The sequence below is a fragment of the Serinus canaria genome, chromosome 1A (genome assembly GCF_022539315.1).
Source record: "Serinus canaria isolate serCan28SL12 chromosome 1A, serCan2020, whole genome shotgun sequence".
Taxonomy (NCBI): Eukaryota; Metazoa; Chordata; class Aves; order Passeriformes; family Fringillidae; genus Serinus; species Serinus canaria.
This window is the reverse complement of record NC_066314.1, coordinates 54,772,742-54,785,327: the sequence shown is the minus strand read 5'-3', so window position 1 is coordinate 54,785,327 and position 12,586 is coordinate 54,772,742. Positions and strand designations below refer to the sequence as shown.

At 40.1% G+C, this 12,586-nt stretch overlaps 1 long non-coding RNA gene across 1 annotated transcript; it reads right to left on the bottom strand.

Annotated features, from left to right (window-relative positions):
* Positions 1-1,329: 1,329 nt before the first annotated feature.
* LOC127059142 (uncharacterized) lies at positions 1,330-11,997 on the bottom strand. The gene is made up of 3 exons (XR_007776619.1): positions 11,348-11,997; positions 3,362-3,483; positions 1,330-2,188 (listed from the first exon to the last, which is right to left on the bottom strand). It is a non-coding gene; the product is annotated as an uncharacterized LOC127059142 (long non-coding RNA).
* Between the last annotated feature and the right edge of the window lie 589 nt (positions 11,998-12,586).

Sequence of the window (12,586 nt, the reverse complement as noted above, 5' to 3'; positions counted from 1 at the left end):
GAAGGATGGGACTACATAACCTGAAGCTGCAATTGGACAATTAATCCCAATATGCAAATGGACCAAAACTTATAAAAGTGTGAAAACTCATGACCTCGAGTCCATCTTGGGTGGAGCCATGGCCAGGCTCTTAGACTGCCCAAGGTGTATCCTTTGAAGGCCTTTTAGTAAATAACTACTTTATTCCTTTAACACTGTCTAGCCTTTGTTCTAGGTAGCCTCTCAAGACATCAAGGGGAGATGGATCTGGGACACTTTTCACTGACTTCTCTTTTCCCTGTAGCCCACCACAGATCCCTCTTCCACCCTCTGTTCCCGAGTTTGTGGCCTTACCATGGGTAGTTATACAGGGAAGCACAAAATGAAAGCACCATCCAGAATCTCCCAAGTTCAGACAACTTGAGCCATGAATTCTGGAAAATCAGGAAAAAAAAAAATGGACCTCTCTGCAGGACTCACATCTGTGATGTCAAGGCCCCCTCAAATTTTTTCCACAGGACAAAAGGATCAGAGCAGGAATCACAGGCAGCCTTTGAGCCTAATAACTTTACAGACCAGAACCACAGATAATGAATCAGAGAAAATGGTGTATTGCCTGTTCTCTCCAAGTCTGCATAACACAGAGTTAAATGATCTGGTGAGGTTTTGTAGAGATTCAGTTTCAATAAAATGCTGTTATTTAAAAACAGCAAAACACAATCTACTGTGAGTTCCAATGCATTTCAGAAAACCTACTGAATAACAGATCTAATAGAACAGACTGTTATAAAAAGTGAACGAGGCCAGATTTCAGGGATAGAAAAAGGCTCTCATTTACTAAAACACAAGCCGGGGAGAACAGGATCCGGGATAAGCCCAGATCCCCACACAACGGCTCGAAGGAGGAACAAAAGAACCGAACAGGACTGAACAGAACTACCCAGAACAGAAAAAGAACCCCACTGAACAGAAAACCCCCCTTTTTAAATGCATCCCTGGTCCAGGATTGGTGGGTTTTGGATCCGTGCACTGATTGGTGGAATTCGGGCACTTTGATTGGTCCTTATCGATGTTCATTTTGGACCAATCATTTCTCCAAGGCGTCGAGTGATTGGTTGGTGCTCCAGCCCAACCACTCTCTGAATTGTCCACCCTCTGCCCCCACCAAGTCCTGGACTCCTTCCCTTACCCCACAACAGATAACTCCCCCTTTTCCCTTCCCCCACAACAAGTAACTCCCCATTCCCCAAACATTTTAACAACAAACTCATAACAACTCCCCCCTCTAAAACTTTGATCGGGCTTTAGCCTGCATCAACCCCACTCAGTTCTTTGGTTTCAGTTAACAGCTTGTTTCTTCAAACAGTCTTTTCAACAGTTCATTTCGAACTGTTTTTAAACAATTTTTTTAAACAATTTCTTCTTCAATGGTATATAATTGTCTTAATTTCTGATATCTCCTGTAAGTCTCTATGGCTGATTCTTCAGTCTCTGCTACTGAGTTGGCTTCCATCTCTCGTTCTTGTAGCATTAAAATGTCTTTAGGATTGTTTTCTTTCTCTCCACTTTTAAGGGTGAGCTCAAGTTGATTACAGTTCTCGTAACGACTCGGATGAGGCATGGGATCATACATGGAAGAAAAATAACACTTATTAGAGCACCACTTAATACAATTAATAATTTCTTCCACCAATCACCTTTTAATAAGTTATTCCACCAATTTTCCCAATCAGCTTGTATCAATGGGGTCCACTTTTGGACTGGGACATGGGTTAATTTCCGGATGTTAGTCGTGATATTGGTAATTACTTCACTGTGATCATCTATTTCAATACAACACTCCGAAGAGTTAAACTTCCCGCATACTCATCCTTCTTTGGCTAGAAGATAATCTAAAGCTAGCCGGTTTTGATATATCATGGTTCTCATCTGCCTTGCCTGAGCATTAAGGAGGTCTATTGTTAATGTGGATTGGTTGGAAATGATTTCTAATAAGGCTTGTAATCTGATGATTCTGTTTAACATATAAATAGGCGTCCTATACCCCCATGAGCCATCTTGAGCCCAAGTAGCTGGACCATAGGTGGCAATGATGCGTTCTGGTGGCCATTCTTCCTCTCCCCATTGTTGTGCGCCTCCTATAGACAAGTCCCTCTTTTTCCGGGCCAATTCATCATAGAGGGGTGCTCCTAAGTGATATCCTTCTATCCTGGGGAGGAGGAAGAAAGATGGTCTTATTATGCCTAAGGTACAACTCCCAGCCCATCCTTTTGGCAAGACTACATATGCTCTTTTTCCACACAGCCAATATAAATTTTTTGGAGCTCTCCAAAAGTGGAGTTGGCTTTCTAATTTATAATTGGTCTTGTTCCAAAATTTAGCAATTTGGGGAGCATCCCAGAATGGATTGGGTTCTCTGGTAGGACATTCATATAACTTTTCTCTTCCTATATAAGAGCATTGAGATCTTTTTGACCTTGACTAATATAAATGTGAACGTTTGGGGATCCACCACTGATAGGTTTCATTCAGGACCAAATATCTTTTACAATAGATCTCTGGATAGTGTACTCTGCAATAGTGTACTCTGGATGCCTCCTCCAAAGACACTCTTCACCAATCACTTCAGATCTCAGGTTCCACACTTCTTCTTCTGGTCTGCTGTCTTGCTCGGATCCTTCTTTGTCTAGAATTCTAAGTATATCTTGTGGACTCATAGGAATCCCCTCCCATGGCCAAATCTTGGCCATACGAGTGTCTCCTCAAATCCAACAGTTAGAAATGCTAAATTCATGACTAATTTTCTGTGCAAGGCCAAGAAATAGATTTTTCCCACCCAGAGTTGGGATTTCCGGTCCCGGTTTAATCACCCCTTTTATCTCCTTTTCTTTTATCAAGTCAGATTCATAATTTCTATGTTTTACTTGTCTTTCCATGGGTTTCTTTTCAGAACAAATCCACTTCACTTTCATAGGGCATTCTCCCTATGAATGTGTTCATTCTCCCTATGAATGTGTGCATTCTCCCTATAAAATTGTTTAAAATTTCCTATATTTTCGAATAGCCAATATGTTCTTCTGTCCTCTATACAAGTTGTTACTGATGAAAAGTTGATACAATTCGGACTTGGGTTAGTGTGAAATCTGAGGACAGCAGTCCGAGATTCTCCTGCATACAAAGGATAGTAACACTTTTTGCATGGCTCTGTCCCTCCTTCATTGATCATAAGTAGGAGGATACATAGGAATGGGGGTCCAGTACAAGCCACTCTCCCAATCATGTCTCCCCTCCGTAGAGGATCAGCAACTCTTTGAGGCGAGAGTGTAACTTGATCTGGTCTTGCCCCCCCCCACCCCTTTTTCTTTTAACATGTTACTCTTACCCGTTACAGTGGCAGGAGTTCACTTTGTCCTTTTTGTATCAACTTGCTTCTTCTGTTCTTTTTAGGGCCAGATTGCTAGATGCATAGGAGAATGCTCTGTTTCTTTTCTTGAATCTTCTGATCTGTAACAAGAGATACCAGAAACTAATTTTTACATCTTTACATTAAATATTAACTTCATTTAGAACATATTAACAACTTTTAATTTAAAACTCATACAACAATTTCCAGGTATTATAGTTTATGGGTCCTTCTCCTTGGGTGCGGAAACTGGCCCTTTTACTCGGGTTATATGTGTCCACCCCCGTTCCTGTGTCCATATAGCAGTTTCAGTGGTCAATAGTACTTGAAAAGGGCCCTCCCATCGTGGGACTAAGGGTTGTTCTTTCCAGGTTCTGATCAACACCCAGTCACCAGGTTGAAGTCTATGCAGCCTGAAATCTATAGGCGTAGTTTGAGGGAGATATCCTTTTACTCTCAGTTCTTCTAAAGTAGTGGTGATAGTCTTTATATATTTCCTTGTGCTCACTTCTCCTTCCTCATATGTTCCTGCATGTCCTAAGGTTGTCAAAAACGGTAGCCCAAACATCATTTCATAAGGGGAAATTCCTACATCTGCTCTCGGTCTTGTTCTTATTCTTAATAAAGTCCAAGGGAGACATTTTAACCAATTCATTTTTGTTTCCTCTGTTAATTTGGTAAGCGTATTCTTAAGAGTTTGATTCATTCTTTCTACTCTTCCAGAACTTTGGGGCCTCCAGGGTGTATGAAATTTCCATGTGATGTTCAGAGCTTCTACGAGTTGTTGTATTATTTTAGCTGTGAAATGAGGACCCCTATCTGAATCGATGGTATTTATGATTCCGTATCGAGGTATGATTTGTTCCAATAGGATCTTGCTTACAGTTTCTGCAGTTTCTCTTGTAGTTGGATATGCTTCTACCCAGTGGGTCAAGTGGTCTATTATTACCAATAGATACTTATATCTCTGCACCTGTGGTAGTTCTGTGAAATCTCTTTGGACACTTTGAAATGGTCTTTTAGCTAGCTCTCTCCCCCCTTGAGGTGGTTTTCTCATCACTTTTCTATTTATCCTTTGACAAATCATGCAGTCTCTAGTTATTATTTTTGCAATTTCCCATACCCCAATACATACATAGGTCCTCATGAAATGGTCATGCAATGCTTGGGTCCCCCAATGAGTTGACGCATGCAGATCTTCCATTATCTTTTTGGTGAGTGCTTTGTTTAGTACTTGTCTCCCATCTGGCATTTCCCATTTCCCTGTTTCTTTTTGTGTTGCACCATGTTTTCGTAGTTCTTCTTGTTCTTTTTCATCAAATATAGGAATTTGCTCTATTCCTTTATCCTCTTCTTTCCCACCTCCTATTTCATTCAGCTTAAAGATCTTTTCTGAGTCCTCTAGAGCAGCCCGTTTTGCTGCAAGATCAGCTAAATTATTCCCTTTTATTTCTTTAGTATCCCGTCGTTGATGTCCTTTTACATGGACTATGGCAATTTCCTTAGGTCCTTTCAAAGCTTCTAAAACTGCCTTTATGAGGCCTTCGTGAATCAAGGTTTTTCCTTTTGTATTAATAAGCCCTCTTTCCGCCCAGATTTTGCCAAAGGTGTGGACTACTCCATAAGCATATTTGGAGTCAGTATAGATAGTTCCACTTTTCTTTTCAAGCCATTTTAGTCCTTTTAATAGTGCATAGATTTCACAACACTGAGCAGACCAGTTTACAGGTAATTTTCCATCTTCTATAATCGCCATGGTATGTCCATTTACTACAGCATACCCAGAGGCTCACTTCCCATCTACTACCTGAGATGATCCATCTACAAACAGTATTTCACCTTCTAGCAATGGTTGTTCTAGTAAGTCCTCTCTTACATTTATTTGCATGTCTATAGTCTCGAGGCAGTGATGTTCTAGTTCTTCCTTTGGTTCTCCGTATAGAAATTGAGCAGGGTTCTGTATTCTTGTGGTGGATAGTTCTATATTTTCACTATTATTTAAAATCAGTTCATACTTTAACAGTCTGCTATCGGAAATCCACTGGCACTCTCGTTTGTTTAATATGCTTTTCAAATCATGGGGTGTGTACACTTTAATTTTATTGCCTAAGGTCAACTTGTAGCCTACTTCTACGAGAATTACTTTTGCGAGAATTACTGCTTGCAAACATGTAGGCCAACCTCTGACAACTGGGTCTAGTAATTTTGAAATATAAGCAATAGGCTTCCGTACTCCACACCAGTCCTGTGTTATGACTCCATAAGCTATTCCATCTTCAACATTAACAAACAGTTCAAACAGTCTATTTAAGTCCGGTAGACTTAAAACTGGAGCATTCGCTAATTTTTCTTTTAATTCTTCTAATTTCTCATCATCATCTTTATTCCAATTGATAGGTTCATCTTCAAGTAATTTATTGTACAGAAATTTGACTAATTTTGTATGACCATCAATCTACAACTTACAGTATCCAACCAGTCCCAATAATTTTCTTACATCTGTTTTTGTTTTGGGTGCTGGTAACGAGAGTATTCCTTGAATCCGATCAGCATCCAATTTCTTGTAACCTTTTCCAATTAAGTGTCCTAAATACTTTACTTCAGGTTCCACAAATTGTAATTTTTATTTTGATACTTTAAACCCTTTTTCACCTAGGAAGTTCAACAAGTTAACTGTTGTTTTTTGTACTTCCTCTTTTTGCTCTCCAGAAATTAATAAATCATCTACATATTGTAGAACTTGAGAATTACCTTCTGGTTTAAATTGTTTCATTATTTCTTCTAGAGTCTGTCCAAACAAATTAGGTGACTCCGTGAACCCTTGTGTCAACCTTGTCCACTGTAATTGTTGTTTCCTCCCCGTCTCCTCATCTTCCCATTCAAATGCAAACCATTTCCTGCTTTCTCTCTCTAGTGGACATGAACAAAATGCATCCTTCAAGTCTACCACACTGAACCACGCATGGCTTGCTGGTACTTTACTCGGTAGGTTATATGGGTTGGCAACCACAGGATACCTTGTGACCGTCTGCTTGTTTACTTCTCGTAGGTCTTGAACCAGACGGTATGTGCCATCTGGTTTCTTGATTGGTAATATAGGTGTGTTGTGTGGTGACATACATGGTTCTAATATACCTTCCTTTATCAGAGTTTTTATAACTGGTTTCAGTCCTTGTTTTCCCTCTACTGAAATTGGGTATTGCTTGACCCTGATTGGAGAAAGGTTCGGTTTCATTTTAATTTCTATTGGTGGAATGTCTAGCAACCCATGTCCTCCTTCCTCTGCCCACACATTCGAATTGATTCCTCTCTCATCTTCGTCTTTTAATACCATCATTTTTGCTATCATATGCTTTCCTTCGGGTACCACTCCTATCTTTAGTTGCACCTGTAAGTCCCGGCCTAGAAGATTTGAATCAAGTTCTGGCATATATAGAAGATCAATACAGCCTTCTCTAAAACTTCCTTTTATGGTTACATCTTCTATGACAGGTACTTCAAAAGGGTTATTTTCAGCACCCCTAACTTTACAAGTCTTATTACTTAGTTTGCATCCTTTTGGTATTTTTGACACACTCGATCTATCTGCTCCAGTGTCTACCAAAAATTCAATCTCTTCGCTCCGAGGGCCAATTTCCAAGTTTACCAGGGGCTCTTTTTGATGACCTATTCCATCCCTCAGAGCACAGAGCCCCCGACACCCCTAATCATCTCCTCTTAATTTCTTTTCTAATGCATCTTGTTCTTGGGACATAGCATCATCTATCTTTCTTTTTTTGCAAAAATTCCTGGTATGCCCTTTTTCTCCACAATAAAAACATATAACTTCTGCCCATGGTGGTCTCCCTTCTATCCACTGTGTTCTACTGTCCTTATTATATCCAGGGTTTCCAATATATGGTCCCCTTGGTCCAAGATACTTATCCTTTCCCTCCTTAGGTGTCTCCATGTCTCCAAATCTTATATTTTCTCTTGTTCTAGCCCCTCTAAGCTCACTTCCCCTAGGTCCATTATAATTATTTCCTTCTCCTCCCACTGATCCATCGTTTCCAAACCCCGCACTCTCCCTTGCCACTGCCACCATGATTTTTGCCTTTGTCCTTGTCTTCTCCTCATCTCTCCTCAAATATACTTTCTGTGCCTCTCTCAATAGTTCATTCATTCCCTTCTCTTGCCAATCATCTATCTTTTCTAGCTTTCTCCTTATGTCTACCCATGCCTTTGTAACAAATTGTATCTTAACTAACACTTGTCCCTCTGGACTTTCTGGGTCTACACTTGAATATAACCTGAAATTCCTTTTTAACCTTTCCAACCAGACACTTTGTGACTCCTCTTTTTCCTGTTGACTGTCAAAGGCTAATCTAGCATTATTTGTTCTTGGCACTGCTTCTCGTATTCCTCTGATTATTAATGTACTGTATTGTCTCATGTTTGTTCTTCCTTCCTCCTCGTTTGGATCCCAATCTGGTACGTTAAGTGGCATTTTATCTTCCCCCCTAGGACCCCCTCAATTTTCTCTTTCCCATATTTTCATGCCTGCTGCTTTAATCATTTGTATTTCTTTTGAGGAAAATAATATGTCTAAAATTGAATTTAGCTCCTCCCACATATAAATATTTGGTCCTAAGAACTGATCCAATTGCTGGGAGATACCTATGGGGTCTTCCAATAGAGGTTTGATCTCTTTCTCAAAGTTTCTGACTTCTGAGGCAGTCAATGGTGCATTCAAAAACCCTATACCTCCCCTAGCTCCACCCATGGGTACTTCTCTTACAGGAAATAATTTTTCAGCCTTCTCTGGGTTTTCCTTCATTTTCCTTGTTTGAAATCTAGTATTATATGGGTGACCCCCTACTTGCTTGTCAGGTTCACTTATTTTATTTTCCTCCCTATTTTTACAACAGCGGGCTATTTCTGTTAATAATTGTTTCTCTTCTGGTTGGTCTTTAGGTTGCTGAAGTACATGGGGTATATAAAGGGGAGTACTAAAAATAGGATTTTGAGGGGTTGGTGGAAATACAGATGAAAAATAAAAAGGAGGATTTTGGAAGGTTTTAGGAATTACAATTGGAGTTGGAGTACTCTGAGTAATATTTATAGAATTTGATGCACTCGGCAAAATTGAAGGTGAATTTGAGTGCTCAGGCTCAGGTGTTACTGTGAAGGGAGAGGACATAGAGGAAGATGTATCTTCAATATGGTGTTCTTTATTTGAGGAGAGAGGGGATTTTTCTGTAATTGTTCTTTCCTCTGTGTTTGGTATTGTGGGATATAAATCTGGAGGAGGTGGTGGTAAATCGTTTATAGGTGGTGTAAAGGGAGGGGGAGGTAATGGGAGGTATTCTATTGGATCTGGAGGGGGAGGAGGAGGAAGATGATCTAATGGATCCCACCTCTTTTCTGGTAATTTGCTAGCTTCTTTTTCCCTTTCTTTAGAGACTTTATACACTTTTATCTCTCCTTCTTGTTTTTCTCTTTCCATCCAACATCTAGCATACTTAATTTCTTGTTGGCATGGTTCTATCCTGGTATTAACATGTCTATTAGAGCTACACATAACCATTTTTCTTCAGTGCCATACCATGGCCAATATACTGGACCTTCTGCTACACTTTCTTTAGGCCATATTTCAGTACAGTATTTTATCATTTGGATTCTATTCAACTCTTTTAATTCTTCCTTACTATCCCAACTGTCCAACATTCTTCCCAATGGACTATTAGGTGGTATGCTTTTAAAGGTTTGCTTTTCTTTCCCTTTCTTAACAACTCTCTTTCCAGCACACTGTCCCATTTTCCTTAAAGTTTAACTATCCCTTTTCAATGTACTTCGTAACAAACAACACAACTCTACTTAAGGAAGTTAAATATAACTAAACATAAGAAAACACCAAGCGTGGGAATGGGAATTAACCTAACGGATTTTATAAAAATAAAATAAAATAAGTATGGCAAGTGTGGAAATCAAAAATAGGAATGGTGCGTTTTATAGGAATAAAATAAAATGTAGTCTATAAAACTAAAATAAAATAAATATGGCAATTTAAATATAAAAGATAAGTTAATCAGAAAAATAACAACTTAGCAAATGTGGGAATGGAAATAAAAATGGCCGATTTTATGGGAATGAAATAAAATAAATATGGCAATTTAGTGTGGGAATCAAAATAAAAATGGCGTGGGAATTATCACACGTGGGAATGGAAATAAAAATGGCCGATTTTATGGGAATGAAATAAAATAAATATGGTGACTTAGTGTGGGAATCAAAATAAAAATGGCGTGGGAATTACCACACGTGGGAATGGAAATAAAAATGGCTGATTTTATGGGAATGAAATAAAATAAATATGGCGACTTAGTGTGGGAATCAAAATAAAAATGGCAGGCTTTCTGGGAATTAAATTAAATAATTATGGTTAAACAACTAATATAAAAGGGTAAATTAAACTGGCAGAACGCGAGAATTAGACTAAAAATAGCAAATATAAATTAATAAATTGAGATGGATGAATGTAGCGGTTGTAAATATAATTACTAATTTTAGGGAGACTGTTTTTGAACCTGGACAGTATTAGAAAAACTATAATGACTTCAATATAACGGTATAGGAATAACTCAATTTTAGAAATAAACTTATCAATTCTAACAGAATCAAATATTCAAATGTATGAAATACAAGGATTTCAACTACTAATTAAATAAACTTGGCCTTCAAACTGTCACACAATATTAACTTAAAATGGCTGACACACAGCCTGCCCACTTGAGTACAGCCTTAGTTAGAAACTTAAAATGGCCACCACTTGGCCGACACCCACAACTTAATATAAACTTAAAATGGCTGACACAGCCTTCACTCTTAAGCACAACCTTTAGTTAAAATGGCCACCACTCGGCCCACACAATATAAACTTAAAATGGCTGACACAGCCTTCACTCTTAAACACAACCTTTAGTTAAAATGGCCACCACTCGGCCCACACAATATAAACTTAAAATGGCTGACACAGCCTTCACTCTTAAACACAACCTTTAGTTAAAATGGCCACCACTAGGCCCACACAATATAAACTTAAAATGGCCACTGCTCAGTCAGTCACTTAGAATCAGCTTTTGGAGTTGTCTGGGGACTTTTGGCTAGCCCTCACCCCAGAACCTCACTCCTTATATTTTAAACACAATCTGGAAACACAAAAAAAAAAAAAAATTCAAACACAGACACAAAAAAAAAAAAAAAAACACCAGCTTTGGGAGTTGTCTGGGGACTTTTGGTTAGCCCTCACCCCAGAACCTCACTCCTTATATTTTAAACTCAATTTAAATGCACCAAAAAAAAATATTTTTCCTAACTTTTGGCCAGTTCTAACCTCCTTTCCAGTCCTAGTGACAGGAAAAGCCCTTCCACAGCTGGCAGACCACCTCCCCTCTGTGAGTCACCACCCTGTGAAGAAATTATCAGCTACCCCTACGACCCTCTTCAACTAGGATCCTAGCTCGGGGTAGCCTACTTCCTCCTATGACCCCCTTCGACTGGGGTCCTAGTTCGGAGGGACCCTACTCCCCCTAGGTGGGGCACCCTCCGTCTCCCTGGCCTTGAAGAAGGGGCACTCCCCCGCACAGTGGCTGCTTTTTTGCTGCAGTCTCCGTGTGGGAGTATTTTCTTCCACACCTAAGGTCCTAATTCCTCAGGGGTCAGACTCCTCTCAGTCTGCCCCTTTGGAACAACCCTCCAGATGGTTTTAGTTAGTGGGCAGATGCCCCCCCTCCCGGGCAAGTCTGCCTCACTAACCCCTACCCAGACACCCCTATGACCCCCTTTTGCTGGGGTCCTAGTTCAGGGTGCTGGGTGTGCCCCCCTCTATGACCCCCTTCGACTGGGGTCCTAGTTCAAGGGGAGCTATTTGGGCCACTGACTGAAACCACCCCAGGAGCCTCCCTCGCTCCCTCTCAGAGGGCTTACCTCTTTCGAGCTGCTGCTGTTCCCTCCGATCTCGGGAGTCGGCGCGCCCCCCTCCTCGGTCCGACGTAGTCCCAGATCCGGGCAGCCAAAAAAAATGTGGCTGGACGCGTCTCCCTGGGTTCCAGGCTACCCCGGACCGCCTCAGGGTCGTGGCCGATCCCGGGCGAGTCCCCAAGATGTTATAAAAAGCGAACGAGGCCAAATTTCAGGGATAGAAAAAGGCTCTCGTTTATTAAAACACAAGCCAGGGAGAACAGAGGATCCGGGATAAGCCCAGATCCCCACACAACAGCTCAAAGGAGGAACAAAAGAACCGAACAGAACTGAACAGAACTGACCAGAACAGAAAAAGAACCTCCCACTGAACAGAAAACCCCCCATTTTATATGCATCCCTGGTCCAGGATTGGTGGGTTTTGGATCCGTGCACCGATTGGTGGAATTCGGGCACTTTGATTGGTCCTTATCGATGTTCATTTTGGACCAATCATTTCTCCAAGGCGTCGAGTGATTGGTTGGTGCTCCAGCCCAACCACTCTCTGAATTGTCCACCCTCTGCCCCCACCAAGTCCTGGACTCCTTCCCTTACCCCACAACAGATAACTCCCCCTTTTCCCTTCCCCCACAACAAGTAACTCCCCATTCCCCAAACATTTTAACAACAAACTCATAACAAGACTGTATCTAACACATGGAAGAAAAACTACAAGCACAACTAAATCTTATCAGAATTTAATATCAGCTTTGATAAAATCTTAGTCTCATCTGTTTACATATTTATGCAAATCCAGGAAAGTATTATTAAAAATTTTTAAACCATTAATAAAACTGTAAATTTGGTGTTCATTTTTAACGTTTTTATTTTTTTTTGAGAAGGGAGGTGACTTAAATTCCTTCAGTACTTACATGTGTAGAAGGCATGGAGCCTTGAGCGTCTTGGATTTTCTCAAGTCTATGAATGAAACTCATTTGACAAAAAAATCACCTTAATCTCACAGTAGAACCTTAGATTACTCTAATTCAATTTTGAGTCACTTGATAGCTCAGGCAATTTGGAAATTTTAAAATTATTGTCATAAATACCTATAGCCCTGGAATAGTCTTTCATATTTTGGCTGGCATTTGCTTATTTATAAAGGAAGAAATCTACTCTTCTGCTTTGCAATTTAAAGAAATCAACTTTCCAATTTAAAGGTTGAATTTAAAAAACCCTTTTCTCGAACACACACAAAACCCTCTC